The following is a 22261-nucleotide window of genomic DNA, read 5'->3' as shown; positions in this document are numbered from 1 at the left end:
AGCAATAAACCGTGAAAATAGTGTAGTGTAGAATAGTAAAAAGTGGTCTGGTCATTAAGAGGGTTTAAGCTAGGGGGGCTGAGGTGGTTAAGAAAAAAAAAGAAAAAAAAAATGTTTTTAATAAAATTAATAAAGTAAAAAAAAAACGCCCCTTTCCCCTTATTTTATAATAAAAAACAGAAAAAAAAATAAAGAAATACACATATTAGGTATCACCGTGTCCGCAATGACCGGCTCTAAAAATAAATCACATGATCTACCCTATCCGATAAATACCATAAAAAAAATATTAAAACGGTGTAAAAAAAAAAGCCATTTTTGTCACCTTACATCACAAAAATTGCAACACGGGCAAGGCGTATGCCCCCTAAAATAGTACCAATCTAACCGTCACCTCATCCCGCAAAAAATGAGCCACACCTAATACAATCGCCTAAAAATTACAAAAACTATGGCTCAGAATATGGAGACTATAATAACACAACCAATTACGGTTACAATTTTTGAGTGTTTATTATAGAAGGGCTCATTATTTTACATTATTTTAGGGCTCTTTCACACCTGCGTTCTTTTCTTCCGGCATAGAGTTCCGTCGCCGGGGCTCTATGCCGGAAGAATCCTGATCAGTTTTATCCTAATGAATTCTGAATGGAGATAAATCCGTTCAGGATGCATCAGGATGTCTTCAGTTCCGGACCGTAACGTTTTTTGGCCGGAGAAAATACCGCAGCATGCTGCGCTTTTTGCTCCGGCCAAAAATCCTGAAGACTTGCTGCAAGGCCGGATCCGGAATGAATGCCCATTGAAAGGCATTGATCCGGATCCGGCCTTAAGCTAAACGTCGTTTCGGCGCATTGCCGGATCCGACGTTTAGCTTTTTCTCAATGGTTACCATGGCTGCCGGGACGCTAAAGTCCTGGCAGCCATGGTAAAGTGTAGTGGGGAGCGGGGGAGCAGCATACTTACCATCCGTGCGGCTCCCGGGGCGCTCCAGAGTGACGCCAGGGCGCCCCACGCGCATGGATGACGTGATCGCATGGCATGTCATCCATGCGCATGGGGCCCTCTGACGTCATTCTGGAGCGCCCCGGGAGCCGCACGGACTGTAAGTATACCGCTCCCCCGCTCCCCACTACTACTATGGCAGCCAGGACTTTAATAGCGTGCTGGCTGCCATAGTAACACTGAAAGCATTTTGAATACGGATCCGTCTTCAAATGCTTTCAGTTCACTTGCGTTTTTCCGGATCTGGCGTGTAATTCCGGCAAGCGGAGTACACGCCGGATCCGGACAACGCAAGTGTGAAAGAGGCCTTAGACATTTATAAATGTTAAGTTTTAACAAGCTACCCATCAATTGTAAATTCATATCAGAATATGGAGACACTAAAACATATTTCTTTTGTTTAAGAAATGCTGGTATTGTGTAAAACTTAAGTAAATAAAAAAAGTATACATATTAGGTATCGCCGAGTTCGTAAGAACCTGCTCTATAAAAATATCACATGACCTAACCCCTCAGGTGAATACTGTAAAAAAATATTTTTGTCACCTTATATCACAAAAAGTGTAATAGCAAGCGATCAAAAAGTCATACGCACCCCAAAATACGCCAATCAAACCTTCATCTCATCCCCAAAAAAATGAGCCCCTACACAAGATAGTCGCCTAAAAAAAAAAAAACTATGGCTTTCAGAATGTTTTGTTATGTCATATTTGATATTGTCGCGTCCGTGACAACCTGCTCTATAAAAATACCACATGATCTAACCTGTCAGATGAATGTTGTAAATAACAAAAAATAATGCCAAAACAGCTATTTCTTGTTACCTTGCCTCACAAAAAGTGTAATATAAAGCAACCAAAAATCATATGTACCCTAAACCTATCCCGTAGTTTCCAAAATGGGCTCACTTTTTTGGAGTTTCTACTCTAGGGGTGCATCAGGGGGGCTTCAAATGGGACATGTTGTCAAAAAACCAGTCCAGCAAAATCTGCCTTCCAAAAACCGTATGGCATTCCTTTCCTTCTGCGCCCTGCCGTGTGCCCGTACAGCAGTTTACGACCACATATGGGGTGTTTCTGTAAACTACAGAATCAGAGCCATAAATATTGAGTTTGGTTTGGCTGTTAACCCTTGCTTTGTAACTGGAAAAAATGGATTTTAAATGAAAAATCTGCCCAAAAAGTGAAATTTAGAAATTTTATCTCTATTTCCCATTAATTCTTGTGGAACACCTAAAGGGTTAACAAAGTTTGTCAAATCAGTTTTGAATACCTTGAGGGGTGTATTTTGTAAAATGGGGTCATTTTTGGGTGGTTTCTACTATGTAAGCCTCACAAAGTGACTTTAGACCTGAACTGGTCCTGAAAAAGTGGGTTTTAGAAAATTTCTAAAAAATATCAAGATTTGCTTCTAAACTTCTAAGCCTTGTAACGTCCCCCCCTCCCCCTTAAAAAAAAAATGGCTTTCCCAAAAAGATCCAAACATAAAGTAGACATAAGGGGAATGTAAAGTTATAACTATTTTTGGAGGTATTACTATCTATTATAAAAGTAGAGAAATTGACATATGGAATTTTGCTAATTTTTCCAAATTTTTGGTAAATTTGGTATTTTTTTATAAATAAAAATGATTTTTTTTTTACTCCATTTTACCAGACAACCAAAAATTAGATAGATACCAATAGAAGAATATGTGTGTCAAATCGATAGAACACCCATTAAGTCACACACATATAGTATAACTCAATCTTTATTAATTAAAAGAAGAAAATTCATACATAGTACAAAAGTACAAAAGAACCACCATCCATCCTCACAATGTGAATACCTATGGCAAAATTAGGCTGAGTCAGAGTTGCACACCTGAAGTAATGAGATATAATTGTAAAGATATATATATACACCCACACAGGTGATAAGATTTATGTACCAGACCACATGTCACCATAACATCATGTTCATTGCAATATTATTGCAAAAAGTCAGCGCAGGATGTGCACAGGTACCAATGTATCAATAATATACTGACCCACATGCAACCAATCGCAAAGAACAATGCGTCACGCCCCCCTGAAGAAGCGAGGCCAAACGCGCGTCGGGTTGGTGCCATCATCCTCTCTCCTCTCCTGGTTAGTATTGGCTGTTATGTTGTCCTCCTTTTCATTCATTGTTCTTTGCGATTGGTTGCATGTGGGTCAGTATATTATTGATACATTGGTACCTGTGCACATCCTGCGCTGACTTTTTTGCAACAATATCGCAATGAACATGATGTTATGGTGACATGTGGTCTGGTACATAATTGCTTATCACCTGTGTGGGTATATATATGTATCTTTACAATTATATTGCATTACTTCAGGTGTGCAACTCTGTGACTCAGCCTAATTTTACCATAGGTATTCACATTGTGAGGATGGATGGTGGTTCTTTTGTACTTGTCACATTATTCTCCTGCATCACTACCATTATATGTAATCACATTTTTATAGTATGCATGTATTTTCTTCTTTTAATTAATAAAGATTGAGTTATACTATATGTGCATGACTTAATGGGTGTTCCATTTTACCAGTGTCATGAAGTACAATATGTGATGAAAAAACTTTCTCAGAATGGCCTGGATAAGTAAAAGCATTTTAAAGTTATTCACACATAAATTGACACTGGTCAGATTAGCAAAAAATGGCCTGGTCCTTAAGGTGAAATATGGCCGTGTCCTTAAGGGGTTAAACATGTCCTATTGTTTTGTTTCTACAGTTACTCTCATCTCAATAGGGAGCAGTAAATATGCGCTTTACTCACCACTCTGTGAACCTCTTCTGCAGGTGCCGGTGCTGCCTATGTCCTCACCCCATACAGTGTTAGGACATAGTGCAGCGCCAGCACCAGAACATAGTGTGCTTGGCTACACTGCAGGAAGAGCCGGAGTGGTGGCACCTGGCGGAGTAAAGGAGAGGCTGTATTCATTTGGGGTTTGATGCACAGATGCAGTAGAATGGTTGCAGCAGATGCAGTAGAATGGTTGCAGCAGGCTGCAGAACACCCCATGCATCCAAAATGAAGAACAGCAGAAGTTAACACATCTGATCTGTATACAACGTGGCAAATGGCAGCAGAGGTATGATGCGAAACAGGCTGTGTTATATACATGTAAATGGATGAAGGAGTGTTCTGCTGATCTTAATTTTGTTGGATGCACCTTTCTTTCCCTTCAGGGCACTCCCTGGCTTTGAGGCTCCTACCTGGTGCTGTTGGTGTAGAGGAGTTTTGAGGTAGCAATGCAGATGTTGGTGCAAACAGTTCACTGTACTTTATTGAGGCAATATTGTGGTTAACAAAGGCACATGGGCACAGTTTTTACAGGTGTTTCAAATTCCTCAAAAACAGCGTATATGGGAGGGTAGGTAGTTTACAAATTCCCTTTGAGTCTCTGTCTCTCTTTTTCCAATCAGTCCATAAAATCCATCCTTTCTGGCCCAAGGGGTGCACTTTCTCTATCTTCAGATCTATATATCCACAGAACCCTCAGCAGCAGGTGAACAGGTGAACAGGTGAATTCCTCGGTGGGGCCCTGAGCAAGGTTGGTCCCTAGTCCCCCATCCTCTACACAAGTGGCACATGGCACAGTAGACCTACTGGACTGACTGCAGTACATATAGGTAGGCAGCATACGGCACCTCAGACAGCCTATGTTCATATGAAAAACTGGGTGGCCGAGGTGACTTGTAGGTACAAAAGTAGGCCAGTTAGAATTCTCTTTGATCAGGGACCCTCCTTCTCAAACTCTCTGCAGAAGCCTCCATTACCAATCATCTTTAGGGTCTTGCTGCTGCCTGCCACTGTGTGAGCAGATAATATTTGCATGCAGCTGGACAGTGGGCCCCTAGAACAAATTTTAGTAGTGGGCCCACAGCATTCTAGTCCGACACTGCTCAGCAAGGTGCTGTCTCTCCAAACAGGTGGCCAGTCTGTTGTTTTTTTTTTTGTATGATGAGGAACTTGAAGCTTATTGTCCCAACTAACAAGCGACGAAGTCTGAAGCCACAGTGTATATGTGTTACCTTCTCTGACAGATGTTCCACACTTTCCCTTATATGGCCACTAAACATTCTAGCAGTTATTTCTCTTGGAGGTTGGCACATGTGCTGTCCCTTTGCTGAGTTTATTCCACAGGGCAGGTTTCCCTCTTTAGCTCTGCTTCTTGCTGCTCACACATTCACAGCTTACCCACAACATACCTAACTACACACTAGAGGAAAGGGTGGTGCCAGCCCACATCTAGAGACTGTTACTAGGGAATTCCTTCCCCACAAGCCTATGGGATTCACAATGCACAAGTAGTGGGGTATTAACCCATTAGAGTGCAAAACTACATAACCCACGTTCGGTTGGTTAGCCAGAAATAGAGGACAGGTAGAAGATAATATGATTGCAGGACTACACAGATTTGGTATGTGGTATCTTACCATGGAGATGCATTGTCTGCCTAGGAGCTGTATAAACAAAACAATAGTTTTTAATCAAGACTTGTTGCAAAATTGCTTAATTTTCCATTTGAAATGCATTGGGAAAATAGAAAAGGTTTTACGAGCACATAGCTTTTAAACCTCTGTACTATAGCTGTTTTTAGTGGATTTAGGAATATTTTTCAAAACTAGCAACCCGTGTCAGACAGCTGTTGTCAGGTCAAATAGGATCATGGGCTGTATCAAAAGGACTATAGTTGTATACAGCTCCACTCCTTTACAAATCACTACTTACAGACACAGAGTAGAGCTTGAGTGGGAATACAGTGATAAGTGGAATGGGTAAACTACAGTACCTTACCTAGAAAAATAATTGAATTTGGGCGACTTAGCTTGTTACAAAGAAAAGATGGTAAAATATTGGAGCTGGGGGAGGGAGGACCTCAGTCTCCCATATATACTACAGATTGCAAGCTGATAAACTAATAAATGACAGAGGAGAAAGGTTTTTTTTAGAAATGGGAAGAACAGTTGGGATTTGTTAATATTACCCAAATGATGCATAAGGGGTGGTTACGAGTCAGGGAGCATATTGTAAATGAGGTATGGAGGGACACATATACACAGGGCCATTTTTTGTTTTAATTTACCTCCTCACCCACTCAGACCCGACAGTATAACACATTGTCCTAAATGCCATATGGGCCATACAGACCTTTTACATGGACTTTGGACATGTCCCAGCAGTAGACAGCTCTGATCTGAGGTGGGTGATAAGGTAGAGGAACTATGGGGGAGAAAGTTGAATATTGTACCTATTTCATTTCGAAGGGGAAGAAATTGATGGAGGGGTCTCCCCGATCTTTTCCACTCAATCTGCATGGTTGTCAAACGCTGTATCCTACAGCAATGGCTGCAATCTGAAACTCCCACATTATACACTATAAAACTCAACTGAAGCAGTTTTTTCACTTAGAATGATTGGTGATCTTTCAGTCAAAAGAACGATTCACTCACAAACTGTTCAAAAAATGGAAACATTTCATTCTCAAATACATATCGGACACTCAGATCCAATTCATATGAAACCATTTTCCTTAACAGAATGGCACTTAGAACAACTGAAAGGAAGATTGGGCAGGTTACAGGTTCGGTACACGAACACGGTGGGCTAGTTGGGATGCTGAACATGAACCCCCTTGGTTTTTAGTTTGCCGCTACCCATAAAAAAACTAGGCAGACAGACTGTCAACTGTACTACTGCGATTCCACACATGACGTATGATATTTTTCTCACTTGTTGACCCTTTGTTATTGCGAGTGATGTTCTAAGGATGTTGTTTTTTATTTTTTACATTGTGATTTTCTTAGAGATTTTTGGGATCTCTCTGTTCTCTATATACTGTATTATTGGGTTTGCACACCCATATTGTATTTGCTATACAATTTAATGTCTCTATTTGCCTGCTATTGCATCCATAGGGTGACACGCCCTATTTGTTTGCATTGATGATGAAAATAAAAGTAAAAAAAAAAAAAAGAAAAGATGGTTGAGGGGTGACCTAAGAAGTATAAAGGTCAATACTAAGCTCTCACTAACGATCTATAAAAAACCTAGGAATGTGACTATAACAAGTGGAAATTCTTTATGCCTAGAGGAAAGAAGGGTTTCATACAAACATAGAAGAGGATTCTTTACTGTAAGAGCAGTAAGACAGTAGAACTCTCTGTCACATGAGCTAGTCATGGTAAACTCAATGAAAGAATTTAAAAGGAGCCTGGATGCCTTTCTTGAGTCATATAATACTACAATTTATAATTGCTAAAACACAGGAGATTGGATGTTCATCCAGGGATTTATTCAGTCATATTTGGAGTCCAAAGGATTTCCCCCCCCTAAAACTAGGGAAATTTGCTTCTTCCTCATAGGTTTTATCTTGCTCTATATCAATATTGCAGGATAACAGGCTGAACGTGATGGACCTACAGTATGTCTTGTTTAATTGTTACCAGTATGTTACCAGTGATAATGTAATTGAAAAACACCTTGATAACATATTGTAAGATATAAAATGTTGGGGCTCTGGAATTAGGAGACTTAAGTGAAGAGAGATTTTAAAAACAAATAAAGAAGAGTGATAAGACACTGACTCAGTTGTGAAATAACCTTGAACTTCGCAGAGATAGCATACAATGCTTCAGTGTCTGCCCAGAACAATACAACAACACTTCTACTCGTTCTTCGCTGCCAAGCTTCCCATAAAATTGGATGTTCCCATCTCAGACAAATGCTCAGGCTGTAACTATTCTAAACTAAAAATGCACTTCCAGATTTAAGACTTTTGTGGTCCCAACATAAACCCCAATAAATTTTAAGGTCTCACAATAGAGACCTTACATGTGCTTCTTTTGGTTCAATTCACACAATAAAATACCATTAGCATATTGGAAACAAGCTAAATCTTGGTTGCTCTCTTTGTATTGCATGTAATTAAAGCATGTGCCTAACAGGGTACTAGGAAAAGTTGACCCACAATACAATGAGGAAGGAGTCATCCCGTTGGGACACCTACAATCCACAATGGAGATACCTTGGTCAGAAAGAGAAATCTATTTCAGGGAGACTTTAGCAAACCATACTGATGGCCCAATAATAAAGTTAGGAAAGAAGGGACAACACTGCAGTATAATGCCAAAATAATGTGCTAAATAATACCGCCACATAATGTATAATCCTTATCTATACCCAGATTTGTTCAAATGTTAACTTTGCAAGCATCTAGAAAATGACAAGGGAGTGAAACAAAAGGTAAAACAGACCTTTAGACCTTTTTATTTGCTTAATTAAATAAAGATTTGGCTTTTACAAAATAAGTTGGAAAGCCCCATAGGTTTTAGATGACTGCATGCTTTCTATGTTATTTAACCCAGTCCCTGGTTTTAAAGCAGCCGTTGCTGACCATGTGAGGTCACTAACTAATTAAATAAATGGGAGTTTTGGAAACCTCAAATACTTCCAGTTAAAGGGGTTTTCTCATCATGGACAATGGGGGCAGATCACTACGATATGCCCCCATTGTCTTATAGGTGCGGGTCCCACCACTGGGACCCGCACCTATATCGAGAACGGAGCCCCGCAAGTGAATGAGGGCACACTGCGCATGCTCAGCCGCCCTCCATTCATTTTCTATGGGGCTGGCAAAAATAGCAGAGTGATGGCTCGGCTATTTCCATCGGCCCCATATAAATGAATGGAAGTGGGGGGCACGCATTGTGCGTTACGCTCCCATTCATTTCTATGGGGAGGCGGCTTGGTGGTGGCCGGACCGGAGTCCTCCAGCCACCACCTTGCAAGGCTCCGTTCTCAATATAGGTGTGGGTCCCAGCTTTAAGATCCGCACTTATAAGACAATGGGGGCATATACTAGCGATATGCCCCCATTGTCTATGATGAGACAACCCCTTTAAGAGGTTCTCCAGTCTGGCAACTCCTTTTGCATACACCCTATTACAGCATATGAATGGCATAGATGAAGTCTTCTGCTTCGGCCTCCTTCCCCTTCCCCATGAGCTTCAGCCACTATAAGCAAATCACACTTATATGCAGTCATTTAAAGGGACACTGCTGTCAGAAAACTCCCTTTTCAGCTTCATTTTCATTTCAGCAGAACTATGCCGTTGCAAATGAAATACAAAACATTGTGTGTTTTTTTGTGGTCAGTACAGAGATAAAATACCTATATACTGTATTTTTCACCCTATAAGACGCACCTTTCCATAAGACACACCTAAGTTTTAGAGGAGGAAAAAAAGAAAAAAATATTTTTCATTAGACCTGTCACGGGTAGTACAGGGAAGAAAAGACAACCAAAGGGAACCACAACAAATCAACAACAGACTAGACCCCAAACCTAGTGAACAAATAGGTCACCTCCTAGCAATTCCTGATTCTCTCCCTAAGCTGCTAACAACATGTGCAAATCTCAAAGGTAGAAATGCACATGAACCTAAGACTGCTAAAACACTGCACCAAACCCTCAGCTTAGGGAACAGGGAAAGAGGCAACCGGCTCCTTCCAAACTGAAAGAGCTAGTGTCTCCCTGAGGCCTAATCAGAACAGACACAACAGGAAAAGGGAAAAGGACTTAGCTTGAGAAGCAACTGGAAGAGGAGAACCACCACACAAGCAGAGCACTCCACAGAAGAATTATCAGCCGCAGGGAAACAAGTGAGAGGCGGAACATATAAAGAGCCACCTGACTGATAATAAGCAGCATCTGCAAAGGGGTGGAAACCTGTCAGCAACAATATAAACAAGAGCGATCTGTCAGATAGACTCCTGTGTCTTCCGTCTATTTGAACTTCTAAGATCTCTCGCACGGCCGGCGGTGACAAGACTTCAGCTCAGACCCCAATGTTAATCAGACCTCAGAACAGACCCCTAATGTTAATATGTCCCCCAATCAGACCCCAGATCAGACCTCCATATGAATGACCCCCAATCAGACCTCAATAAGTCCCCCAATCAGACCTCCATGCGAATGACCCCTATTCAGATCTTAGATCAGACATCCATGTGAGTGACCCCCAATCAGTCCTCCATATATCCCCTAATCAGACTTCATATCAGACCTCCATGTCAATGACCGCCATGCTCAGATCAGATAAGAAAATCAACTTACCTCTCTTTCTTCAGACACCACTGCTGCTCCTCACATACAGCGCTCTTCTTCCTGCCGCGTGCTGTGCTGTGACCCGATGAGTGAGGTGACAGCATGCCAACGTCCTCATGCTGTGCACAGTCACAGCACAGCGAGCAGTTAAGGACCAGGAAGCGGTGAGTATAGAGCCCAGGGAGTGCTGAATTTACTGCTTCCCAGTCCTCTCGTACTAATTAGAGCTTCCATAATGGGGGAAATAAGTGCATCTTATAGGGAAAAAGATGGTGGATAGAGACCCATTGTCAGTTTGCTGTTGCTGTGAGGGGAAGATGTTACCTGCAGTGTAATCTTCATGATAATAGTATGTGTAGAATTGGCATGACAATATGACACAAATATTGTTTTCTTGGAAAGCCTAGATTCCCATGCCCACAGAAGAGAAGTCCATTAATTGCTATAATTGAGTCACTAAAGTGATGTGAAGTGATGGTCTAACTGAAAAAGTTAAGTGAGACTGTTTGCCAAGCTGAAAGGCCAAAGAGGAACTTAAAGACAAAGGGCAGGAAGTAAAATATGTGGAATGGTATAGGCTATGTGTGGCAGTCACACATAGCCTATACCATGCTAATTATTTTATGGAGGGTAAGCGGTTCTTTTTTTTTTTTTTTACAAAAGAATGGTACTGCAATGGGGTTCAACATGGCCCCAAGTATGCAAAATACATTTACACAGCAGATTGAAAGAACCTTGTCAATGTGTCCTGCCACTTAAAAAAAAAAGGTCACAGGTATACAATATGTCTTCCTTATCTGAACGGGTGACATCATTGAATTACAAGCATTTTTAGAGTTTCTGAACAATATGTACCAAGAGATTAAAATTACCATGATTTATCCTGATCTAAAGGCCTTTTCACACTGCCCGATTGTTGGCAGATTATCGGGGACAAGCGTTCATACGAATGCTCATTCCTGATAATCTGCACATTTAAAGGTGCCGCCGATCACCGAATGAATGAGTTAAACGCTTGTTCACCGGGTAGAACAATCACCTAAATCATTGCCTCTATATGAGGATGAGCGATGGCACTACATACAGTGGAGGGGATTGCTGCATGTAAAAGCAGCTTTTTCTTCCACTGTCCAGCTACTAAAGGGGGGGGCACATTGGGAGAGAAGAGAGTAGTGTCATGAACAGGTTGGTATCACGACCGGTGTGCCTATCACATACGTGACACAGAGGGAGGGAAAGAGGAAGGCCCTGTCCAAGGGAGAGGGAAAGGTGGTGACCCCTATCTCACCTTGAGGCTGGCACCTGACTGCCCTGACGTCCCTAGACGGGTTCCTCACCCGTACGCCGATCACGTGCCTAAAACCCTGGCTTTCCCTAAGATGAGCCCTAGATAGTGAATAGGGCGGTGGGAACACTAGTCCGCACCACTAGCGCTAAAGGAAAACACCAAGGGGAGGACAGACAATACAGACTAAACATATAATCCCAGGTGGGTGACAACAGAAGACAACAAAAAGCCCAACAGGGATCCGGGGGATAACACTCTGGAACAACAACCAGGATTCACAGCTCCAGTGGGTCAGTATAGAAGTCCAGGCAGGAAGCTCTATAACTGGCAACTAGAGAAGTGTGAGAGGAGAATATAAGGAGGTTGGGAGGGACAGACAAGAAACAGCTGAGGAGGAGAAGCTACGGATCCCTGAGTGAGACAAAAAGGATTGCAGGGCAAACACAGAAAACTATCATTAAGAAACAACGTGATCTTTAGACATAGAGCGCGCAGCCACCCGCTGCGACTTCCTGACCCCGGGTATAACGGAGTCAGACGTGGCTCTTGACACCCTCGTGACAGTTGGATCAGATGTGTAGAAAATGTTTTCAACAGAGGTTATCCAGTTAGACTTCTGAATAGATGTTAAAAGTGTGCGATCTGTATATTGGAAGAGTTTATTTGGTGGTAGGACAAAAACTGGAAGTTGAATAATTTTTGTCCTTACATACACTGTATTCAATACGATATTGTATAAAGATTATTCACTTTGATATGAACTTTTTATATTGAGAAATTGATGACACTGTAATTGTGATGAACAATTAATGCACTGGTCAGTTTATGATGTATTTGTGCACTTTTATGAATTTTTTGTAATGCAGTTTTTCTAAACAATGTGTCACGGGGCGGCGGCGATGCGCTCCGCAGAGTAGACGGCACCCCGCCTCTGTACAGGAGCGAGGACGCGTGCAGCGTCCTCGTCTCCTAGGTGATGGGGCGGGACGGACCCGGCTGCGCACGTCTTCTCAGCGCAGCCGGCGGCCTCGGCCCTCTTAGCAAGCAGATGAACATATCTCGATGGACTTTATCACTGACCTGCCACCTGCGGAGGGTAAGACTGTGGTTTGGGTAGTGGTCGATAGGTTTAGCAAGATGGTTTATTTTATTCCCCTGTCTAAACTCCCAAATGCAAAAAACCCTGGCGTCCATATTTGTACGATTACATAGTATTCTGGAGAATATTGTATCCGACAGGGGTGTGCAGTTTGTGTCCAAGTTTTGGAGGACTTTCTGTCAGAAATGCCAGATTTCATGGTCTTTTTGGTCTGCCTACCACCCTGGTAGTAATGGGCAGACTGAACGCCTCAATCAGTCTGTGGAACAATTTCTTAGGTCTTATGTTGCTGATGACCAGCAATTTTGGGTTTAATACCTTCCGTTGACCAAATTTGCTTTGAATAACCGTGTTAATTCTTCTGCTGGTGTCTCCCCGTTCTTTTGTAACTATGGTTTGCATCTTCATTTTCATTCTGGGTCATCCGTCTCCTCCTCTAACCCCGAGGCGGATAGGGTCTCCTCTGAACTGTGCACAGTTTGGGCTCGAGTTCAATCGAACCTAGAAAAGGCTCAGAATACTCAGAAAATCAAGGCAAATAGGAGACGTTCTAAGGGGGTGAACTTACAGGTTGGGAATAAGGTGTGGTTGTCCTTCAAGAATCTCGCCGTATAAAATTATGGAAGTGATTAACCCGGTATCCTTTAGGTTAGAACTGCCCGAGTCATTCTACATTCATGATGTGTTTCACAAATCTCTACTTAAAAAATATTTTGAACCTGTTGTTAATGATTCTGTGGAGTATGTGGTGTCTAAGACCGTGGATATCAGGAGAGTGTGTAATTATTTGCAGTACCTAGTCCACTGGAAGGGCTATGGACCCGAGGAAAGGTCTTGGGTACCAGCTAGGGAGGTTCATGCCCCTAGACTGGTTAGAAAATTCCATGCAGACCATCCTTGGAAGTTATCGCCTGAAGTCTTGGGTCCGGTGGCCCAGCATAATGGGAGGGGTACTGTCACAGGGGCGCCGGCGATGCGCTCCGCAGCACAGACGGCGCCCCACCTCTGTACAGGAGCGAGAACGTGTATGAATGTACAAATATGAATGTAAAATATATTTGCACATGAATTCCCCCTAGTGGTGGCTGCAGGAAATGCTATTGTATTATGTCAGAAAGTAGAAGGAGGAGTTTAGCAAGACCCGTAGTAGTGGCATGGTCTACCTCCATGGTAAGCAAGCCACTGTGCTATGGTGGTAAAAGGCATACACCTATTATATGTATGGAGGATGCTGCATCTTTACTATTATGTGATTTTTGCATCCCACATTTGTCAAATTAAGTACTTTCATATTCGTCATATTTGTCCTTTATCCTGATAGTGTCCTGACAGTTCATTTCCCTATTTCAAAAGAAAGGGAAGTACAGGGGAGAAGTTACTTCTGAAGAAAACAATATATCATGTAGTTGTTTCAATATTTTTTATTGCAAATTTCCAACATTGCTTTTGCAGTCAGTGGTATAGCTTTTGGGGTGATGAGGCAGCAATTGCACCAGGACCCTAGTACCTCTCTCTGCCACATACACCAACAGTGTGAGTGCACATGGTAAATAGCAGTACTGTTACAGATTTTGCATTGGGGCCAAGCAGGGGCGCACATAGAAATCATGGGGCCCCATAGCAAAACACAGTATTGGGCCCCTCCCTCCCTGCACTAATATAAAGTACAATTTAAGTAATATATTTAGAAGGCGTATTTTCTTCTGTTTAAGCCATTCAGTTGTTGATTTACTATGCTTTGGGTCGTTGTCCTGTTGCAACACCCATCTTCTGTTGAGCTTCAGCTGGTGGACAGATGGCCTTAAGTTCTCCTGCAAAATGTCTTGATAAATTTGGGAATTCATTTTTACTTCGATGATAGCAATCCGCCCAGGCCCTAAAGCAGCAAAGCAGCCCCAAACCATGATGCCCCCACCACCATACTTCATAGTTGGGATAAGGTTTTGATGTTGGTGTGTGTGCCTCTTTTTCTCCACACATAGTGTTGTGTGCTTCTTCCAAACAACTCAACTTTGGTTTCATCTGTCCACATAATATTTGGCCAGTACTGCTGTGGAACATCCAGGTGCAAACTGTAAACGTGCAGCAATTTTTTTTTGGACAGCAGTGGCTTCCTCTGTGGTATCCTCCCATGAAATCCATTCTTGTTTAGTGTTTTACGTATCGTTGATTCGCTAACAGGGACATTAGCATATGCTAGAGCTGACACTCTAGGATTCTTCTTCACCTCATTGAGCAGTCTGCGCTGTGCTCTTGTAGTCATCTTTACAGGACGGCCACTCCTAGGGAGAATAGCAGCAGTGCTGAACTTTCTCAATTTATAGACAATTTGTCTTACTGTGGACTGATGAACAGCAAGGCTTTTGGAGATACATTTATAACTCTTTCCAGCTTTATGCAAGTCAACAATACTTAATCGTAGGTCTTCTGAGAGCTCTTTTGTGCGAGGCATCATTCACATCAGGCAATGATTCTTGTGAAAAGTAAACCCAGAACTGGTGTGTGTTTTTTATAGGGCAGGGCAGCTGTAACCAACACCTCCAATCTCATCTCATTGATTGGACTCCAGTTGGCTGATACCTCACTCCAATTAGCTCTTGGAGATTCATTAGTCTAGGGGTTCACATACTTTTTCCACCTGCACAGTGAATGTTTACATGGTGTGTTCAATAAAAACATGGTAACATTTAATTATTTGTGTGTTATTACTTTAGTTTAAGCAGACTGTGATTGTCTATTGTTGTGACTTAGATGACAATCAGATCACATTTTTATGACCAATTTGTGCAGAAATCCATAGGGTTCCAAAGTGTTCACATACTTTTTCTTGCAACTATATATATATATATATATATATATATATTATTTATATACTAGAAAAGCTACAATTTCTGGGGAAATTGTGTGAAGTGTTCTTGCCTCCACCAGTAGTCTACAACTGGAGTGGGCGGAATAACTAGGTGGAGTGGCTTGAGTAACTGTTGTGTGGTTGGAGTGGCTGGAGTAACTGTGGAAAGGTAGGACTGGGCAGAGTTAGGGTCCATTCACACGTCCGCAATTTCGTTCTGCATTTTGCGGAACGTAATTGCGGACCCATTCATTTGTATGGGGCAGCACAATGTGCTGCCCGGATACGAAATCGCGGACCCACGCTTGCGGGTCCGCAATTCCGTTGCCCCAAAAAATAGAACATGTCCTATTCTTGTCCGCATATTCTATTAGTGCCGGCAATGTGCGGTCCGCAAAAGGCCACTGTGCGTGTTTTGCGGATCCGTGGATCCGCAAAACACGTTACGGACATGTGAATGGACCCTAACTTTATGGAGTGGGCAGAGTAACTGTGTGGAGGGAGTAAAGATAGTAAACATTACACTAACCAATTGATTGATCAAATTTAAAAAGTGCACATGGCAAGCTTGATAGAGTGAGAAATGCATTTCAATTTTTATTTATTTATATAGCACATTTAATTGCAATGTTGTTGCCTGAAGTGCTTCACAGTATCATTAAAACATACATTTATAAAAACATTAGCAGCCGATTTGTGTTGGTGGACTTGAAAATTAGGGAGTGGTGGCAGTTTAGAAATCATGTCCTGATTTTTAAAGGGAACCTGTCACCTTGATTTTGGGTATAGAGCTGAGGACATGGGTTGCTAGATGGCCGTTAGCACATCCGCAATAACCAGTCCCCATAGCTCTGTGTGCTTTTATTGTGTCAAAAAAACGATTTGATACATATGCAAATTAACCTGAGATGAGTCCTGTCCCTGACTCATCTCACATTCAGGACTCATCTCAGGTTAATTAGCATATGTATCAAATCATTTTTTTTGACACAATAAAAGCACACAGAGCTATGGGGACTGGGTATTGCGGATGTACTAGCAGCCATCTAGCAGCGCATGTCCTCAGTTCTATACACAAAATCCCGGTTACGGGTCCTCTTTAAGCTCACACTCTAGCTTTTGTCACTCTGCTGGCTGCTTACGCACCTGGGTTCCTATGGAAACTCTACAGCAAGGGCAGAGAAGAGAGGTTAAAAACAAACTGCTCCAACTTGCTCACTTCACTGGCGGTTGCAATCTTCAAACGGTTGTAGTTTAAAAATTATAAATCCTACAGCGAAGAGCTTTATATTGTGAGAATCACAAGACCCAGACCTAAATTTTGATGCATTGATCACATTTGAGGTGGCTAGAGTGGAGTTTCAATGAATGTCAATGGGCGGTGTGAGATGCAAACAAATGGTCATATTGTGAAAACTGTCATGACTATAGCTTAGCCGTGGACACTTTTAGTGGCAGCAGGGATATCTGAACGTTTTGATATAAGATTTGTGTAGGTGGGCTTGAAAATGAGGGAGTGGAGGCAGTTGAGAAATCATATCCTGATTTTTCTTCTCACACTCTAGCTTTTTCAGCTCCCACTCTAGTTTTGAACATTCCGCCATTCACTCCTATGTACAAAGTAACAGCACACCAATCGGGAACAATCCGCACTTTCGGTATATTACTGTCTATCTAGTGTAAAAACTGTGGGAGGCGTTAGGGTGGTAAATTCGGCTATAATAAGAAGAATATATATGTAAGATAACAGTAAGTGGTCTTGCCATGCAAGAACACTTAAATAAATGGGTGGGTGAGTCCTTGGGCACACTGTTCTCTCTATGATATGAATCTCTCTATGATATGCATCAGCAGCAAGCAGAGTTCATAGGGGGGGCTCCCATGAAATAAACTCTGGTGGCTGCTGCTGTAGAATGCAGAATCGCTGCCCCCCCCCCCCCCTCCCTCCTCCCTGGTCATGATCTAGCCAGTTTCTCACTCACAACAAGTTGCAGGTGACGCCAGGGGGCTGGAGTATGGTGGCTGAGTGAGCAAGCAATGAGCACATCTCGCCCGCTCACTTCTTTCTCCTGCTGCTGCGATGCACTAGCCAATCAGAAGCAGGAGCCTACCACTGCTAAAAGCTGATTGGCCAGTGCAGCACCCAGCAGGCAGAGGAGAGCAAGTGGCATGCTCACCTGTCTGCAGACTGCCCATTCTGCAGGGGCGTTGCTAGGGTCTGAAGACATCCGGGGCACGAGTCCATGTGAAGCCACGTCCCCATCCCATGAAGCCACGCCCTCATCACCACCAGGGGGGCCTTCACTGTAGTTATTAACCCCTTACAGCAGTCCCCCCTTCAGTGAATGGGGGACTGCTGAATGGGGTTAATAACTACAGTGAAGGGCCTAGCCGTCTGGGCAACCCCACAGATCATCATACCAGGCCATCTACACATCCAACTCCCCATAACAGTGCCATCCACCACAGATCCCCCTCCCCATAACAGTGCCATCCACAGATCCCCCTCCCCACCGCTCACAAGAGTGTACAACTGTACATTAACATTTTAAACTGTAATCCATCCGTATCCTGCAAGTGCAACTTTACCTTTATAAATCAGATTCAGCGCTCATCTCTAGTCTTACTCAGAGTCTCAGGCTCAGCTAGTCAGCCCCAGTAACAGGCAGTGCGGGCGGTGCTCACTCACTGACGTCACGCGCCTGCGCCACCTAGTGGGAGGAGCAGGCGCCTCACATCAGTGAGCGAGCGCTGCCCTTACTGCCTGCTGTTACCGGAGCTGCAGTAAGAATCTAGTGAGAGATGAGCGGGCGGCTGCGGCTGATTTCAAGTTAAAAGTTAAGTCTGCAGGGCAGGCACCAGGCGGATTAGGATTACAGTTTTTTAGAGTTAAAGCGGTGGGGCCGCAGGAGAGTCAGAGCATCGGCCGGCCCTGCCAGTGCCAGCCAGCATAACATTTGGGGCACTGGTCAAAACATCCAGGGCTCAAGCCCCGAATGTTTTGACCTAACGACGCCCCTGCCGGTCTGTGCACTGTTTGCAGTGCACACAATATATCTAAGAGAAGAGGGGAGGCTTGAACAGAGGAGAAGCCAGGCCCGCCGAGCCCCGGATAGAAGACAGCCATACTGAAGACATTTCTATCCACTCCGGGCCCCCTCCTGCCACGGGCCTAGGGTGGCCAGACGTCCGATTTTGTCCTCCCTCTGGCACAGTGCCTGGACGGACACAGGAATGTCCTTCTTTTCAGTAGCTCACACTCAGACAGCAACATTGTGCTGTCTGAGCGTGAGCTGCAGCAACTGACCGAGACTTCTCTCACCCCTAGTCAGTCACTAGAGCCGCAGATATGGCTCCCTGTGGCTGACTGAGGGGGAGGGAAGCACCCCAGCTGCCCCTGCTCCTCACCTTCCATTCACAAGGTTGTGGGGGCGTGTCTTTACTGATGCGGAGGCGTGACTTCACATTGTTTGGAGGAGTGGTTTGGGGTATTGTGGGCGTGGTTTTGGAGCATGGCCAGGTGAGGTCCGGTTTTCGAGGGTGAAGCCAGTGGCCACCCTACACGGGCCCCATAGCAGTTGCGTGGTCTGCCGCTATTGGCAGTACGCCACTGGGGCCAAGGAGCTTCAAGTTACACCTGCACTAGTAGTTATTGTACATGCTGATAATATGAAACTCAACTTGTGTAACCCAAAATTAAAAAGTAATTGCTTTAGTCCTATCTGAACAGGTCATCACATTAGTATCTGATCGGTGGGAGGCCGACACCTGGGACCCCTGCCGATCACCTGTTTTCGAAGGTACCGACACTCCTGTGAGTGCCCCGGCCTTCTCTTAGCTCACCAAGCACCAGGGCCGGTTCTAGGTGAAATGGGGCCCTGGGGCGGAAAACAATAAGGCCCCCCCCACATGATACTTGCTGACTGGCCCCCTCCCCCCCCCATGCACATTTCTCCAGTCCAACTGACTCCAAACAGAACCAGGGCGGGCTAGTACACTGGCACGGGTGAGATGGTGCCTGGGATGGATCCCGATCCAGTTTAATCAACCAACCAATTACTGGTAGGTTGGTTGATTAAACTGGATCGGATCCATCCCAGGCACCATCTCACCCGTCCCAGTGCCAGTATACTAGCCCGCCCTGGTTCTGTTTGGACAGTTGGACTGGAGAAATGTGCATTTGGGGGGTGTAAGGGGGCCAGTTGCTGGTAGGTTGGTTGATTAAACTGGGTCGGATCCATCCCAGGCACCATCTCACCCGTCCCAGTGCCGGTATACTAGCCAGCCCTGGTTCTGTTTGGACAGTTGGACTGGAGAAAGTCCGGCACGATCTCACCCGTCCGGGCCATCCCAGTGTACTACTAGCCCACCCTGCGGCTGCGGCCCTGGTTCTGTTTGGAGTCAGTTGGACTGGAGAAATGTGCATTGGGGGGGGGGCAGTTACTGGTACGTTACCGGTACTACCAGTAACTGCCCCCCCCCCAAATGCACTTGAAGCTCCTTGGCCCCAGTGGCGTACCGCCAGGGTGGGCTAGTAGTACACTGGAATGGCCCGGACAGGTGAGATCGTGCCGGACTAAGTAAGTCAGTGAGTGGGAAACACTGGGAATGGATGGATGGATCATGGATCCGATCCAGTTTAATTAACAACAAAACAATATAACCAATAAATTATGAACCTACCAGACAGTCAGTGGAAGTTTGGAACGTGGCTGTGGGCTGGCTGCCTTCTGTCTGTGGGTGGCGGGCCTTCCCTGGCACTGCTGGCAGAGTCAGACTGGGCTCTGGGCTGTGGCTGGCTGCCAAATGCCAATGGCTCTTGCTTGCTTAATTGCTGCTTGCTCCTTGCCTCAAGTTCAATCCAGGGCGGGGGGGCGGAGCCTGTGGCAACGTACATCAGCCAGACGCTAGACGTGCCTGCCTGTGCCGTGCATGCCGCTGCTCCAGTCTCAAATCTCTTAAAGAGACAAGCAGCGGCAGCGCAGCGCAGGCACAGTCAGGCGAGTCAGCGGCCGCCGGCGTCCGGCAGGGGGGCCCCTCCACTTGACAATAGAATTATTAAATTAGTAGTTGCGGCCGGGCTGGTGCTGGGGGGCCCTAAGGAGTCGGGGGCCCGGGGGCAATTGCCCCCCTTGCCTCTATGGTAGCGCCGGCCCTGCCAAGCACAGCACTGTACATTGTAGCTGTGGTTGGTATAGCAGCTCAGCCCCATTCACTTCTATTTGCCTAGGCCATGTGACCGATGAACGTGACGTCACTGGCCTAGGGAAATCTGTGAGAAGGCCACCGCGCTGCTGCGAGAGCCGCTGCCTTCTCAAACAGCTGATCGGCGGGGGTCCCAGGTGTCAGACCACCAATGATCACATACTAATTATTTATCCTGAGCATAGGTCATCAGTATTTAGGTCTCGGAAAACCCCTTTAAGCTCAAAGTAAATATTTCATGTTATCTATTTAATGCATTTAAAACATGTATTTTTATGCAAAACCGGTTTTCACTTAGACCAATGCAGTTGGCACACTGGTATGTGGTTTTCCCATCTAAGCGTGTTACAGAAACTGAAGGACTGCTGGGGTGGAAAATTCATATTATCAGACGGGAAGAATGCAAAGAAAAACAAAGTCTCTGTTTAGGCCTGATTCATAGTCTCAAGAACGCATTTCAGTTCCAAAATAGATATATTTATAGATAAAACATAATCAGCGTGAGAGTTCTGTGTCAGATGTTATGCCATTGAGGAGTACACTAGAATGACCAAAGCCAATAGGATAGGTTGGAATGCCGAAATGCATTTAAATGTATACGCTTATCGTATATTTGTATATGCTTATTGTATATTTGGCATATGTTATTATGGACTAGATGTAGTGTCAAGATCATGGCACTGGAGCATCAGGGACCCACAGGAACTAGTGGTGGGGGAACTTAGTGCTGTGAATGACAGGCACAGGAGAGAATGAGTATTCTCTGGGGTAAATGAATAAGAACCAGTGATTCTGTCACTCCCATAGAGTAAGAATACAGCAGCAGTACACATGCTCAACCACCACGCCATTGAAACTCCTCCTTGCCCCTTCCTTTGGGGGGAGTCCCAATGGTCAGACCTTCATCAGTCTAAGGGTCCATTCACACGTCCACAAGTGTTTTGCGGTCCGCAAAACACGGCCACCGGCCACGTGTGTTCTGCATTTTGTGGACCACACATGGCCGACACTATGATAGAAATGCCTATTCTTGTCCGTGGCTGAAGACAAGAACAGGACATGCTCTATCTTTTTTGCAGGGCCACAGAATGAAACTACGGATGCAGACAGCACACAGTGTGCTGTCCGCATATTTTGCGACCCCGTTGAAAAGAATGGGTCGACACCTGTTCTGCAAATTGCTGAACGGATGCAGACCCATTCATGCGGACTTGTGAATGGACCCTAACATTTGTCAGTGGATAGGTGAAAATGTTTCTGCTGGAATACCTCTTTCATTTTATTTTCAAATTTCAAACTGTACATATACAAGTTGATTGACATTCATCATTGACCCCATCAAGCTGTGTAAGAGGACCCTTACTGTAGTCCTAGAGAGTATAGTACTAAAGAGAGAAAACCTAGCTATAGAGGTGCAAAAGTCATACAGATACATGCAAAAATCAGAAAGGGAACTCATAGAGTAAAATGCAAATTATTATATTTGTAAGCTAAAGCGCTTGTCACATAAGCAAACAAAAAAAAAGCCATCTACTTCCTTAGTGACACTTATTACACCAAGAGCAGGCAGCAGGTCTCTCCACCCTCACCTCGTCAAAGGAAGAAAATCAGGGATTAGAAGGTAATCGGAATTAAACAGGGCAGCTCAGCGCGGCGAGTGCAGAGCTATCCACCA

The sequence above is a fragment of the Bufo gargarizans genome, chromosome 3 (assembly GCF_014858855.1).
Source record: "Bufo gargarizans isolate SCDJY-AF-19 chromosome 3, ASM1485885v1, whole genome shotgun sequence".
Classification (NCBI taxonomy): domain Eukaryota; kingdom Metazoa; phylum Chordata; class Amphibia; order Anura; family Bufonidae; genus Bufo; species Bufo gargarizans.
This window is presented reverse-complemented; position numbering follows the sequence as displayed.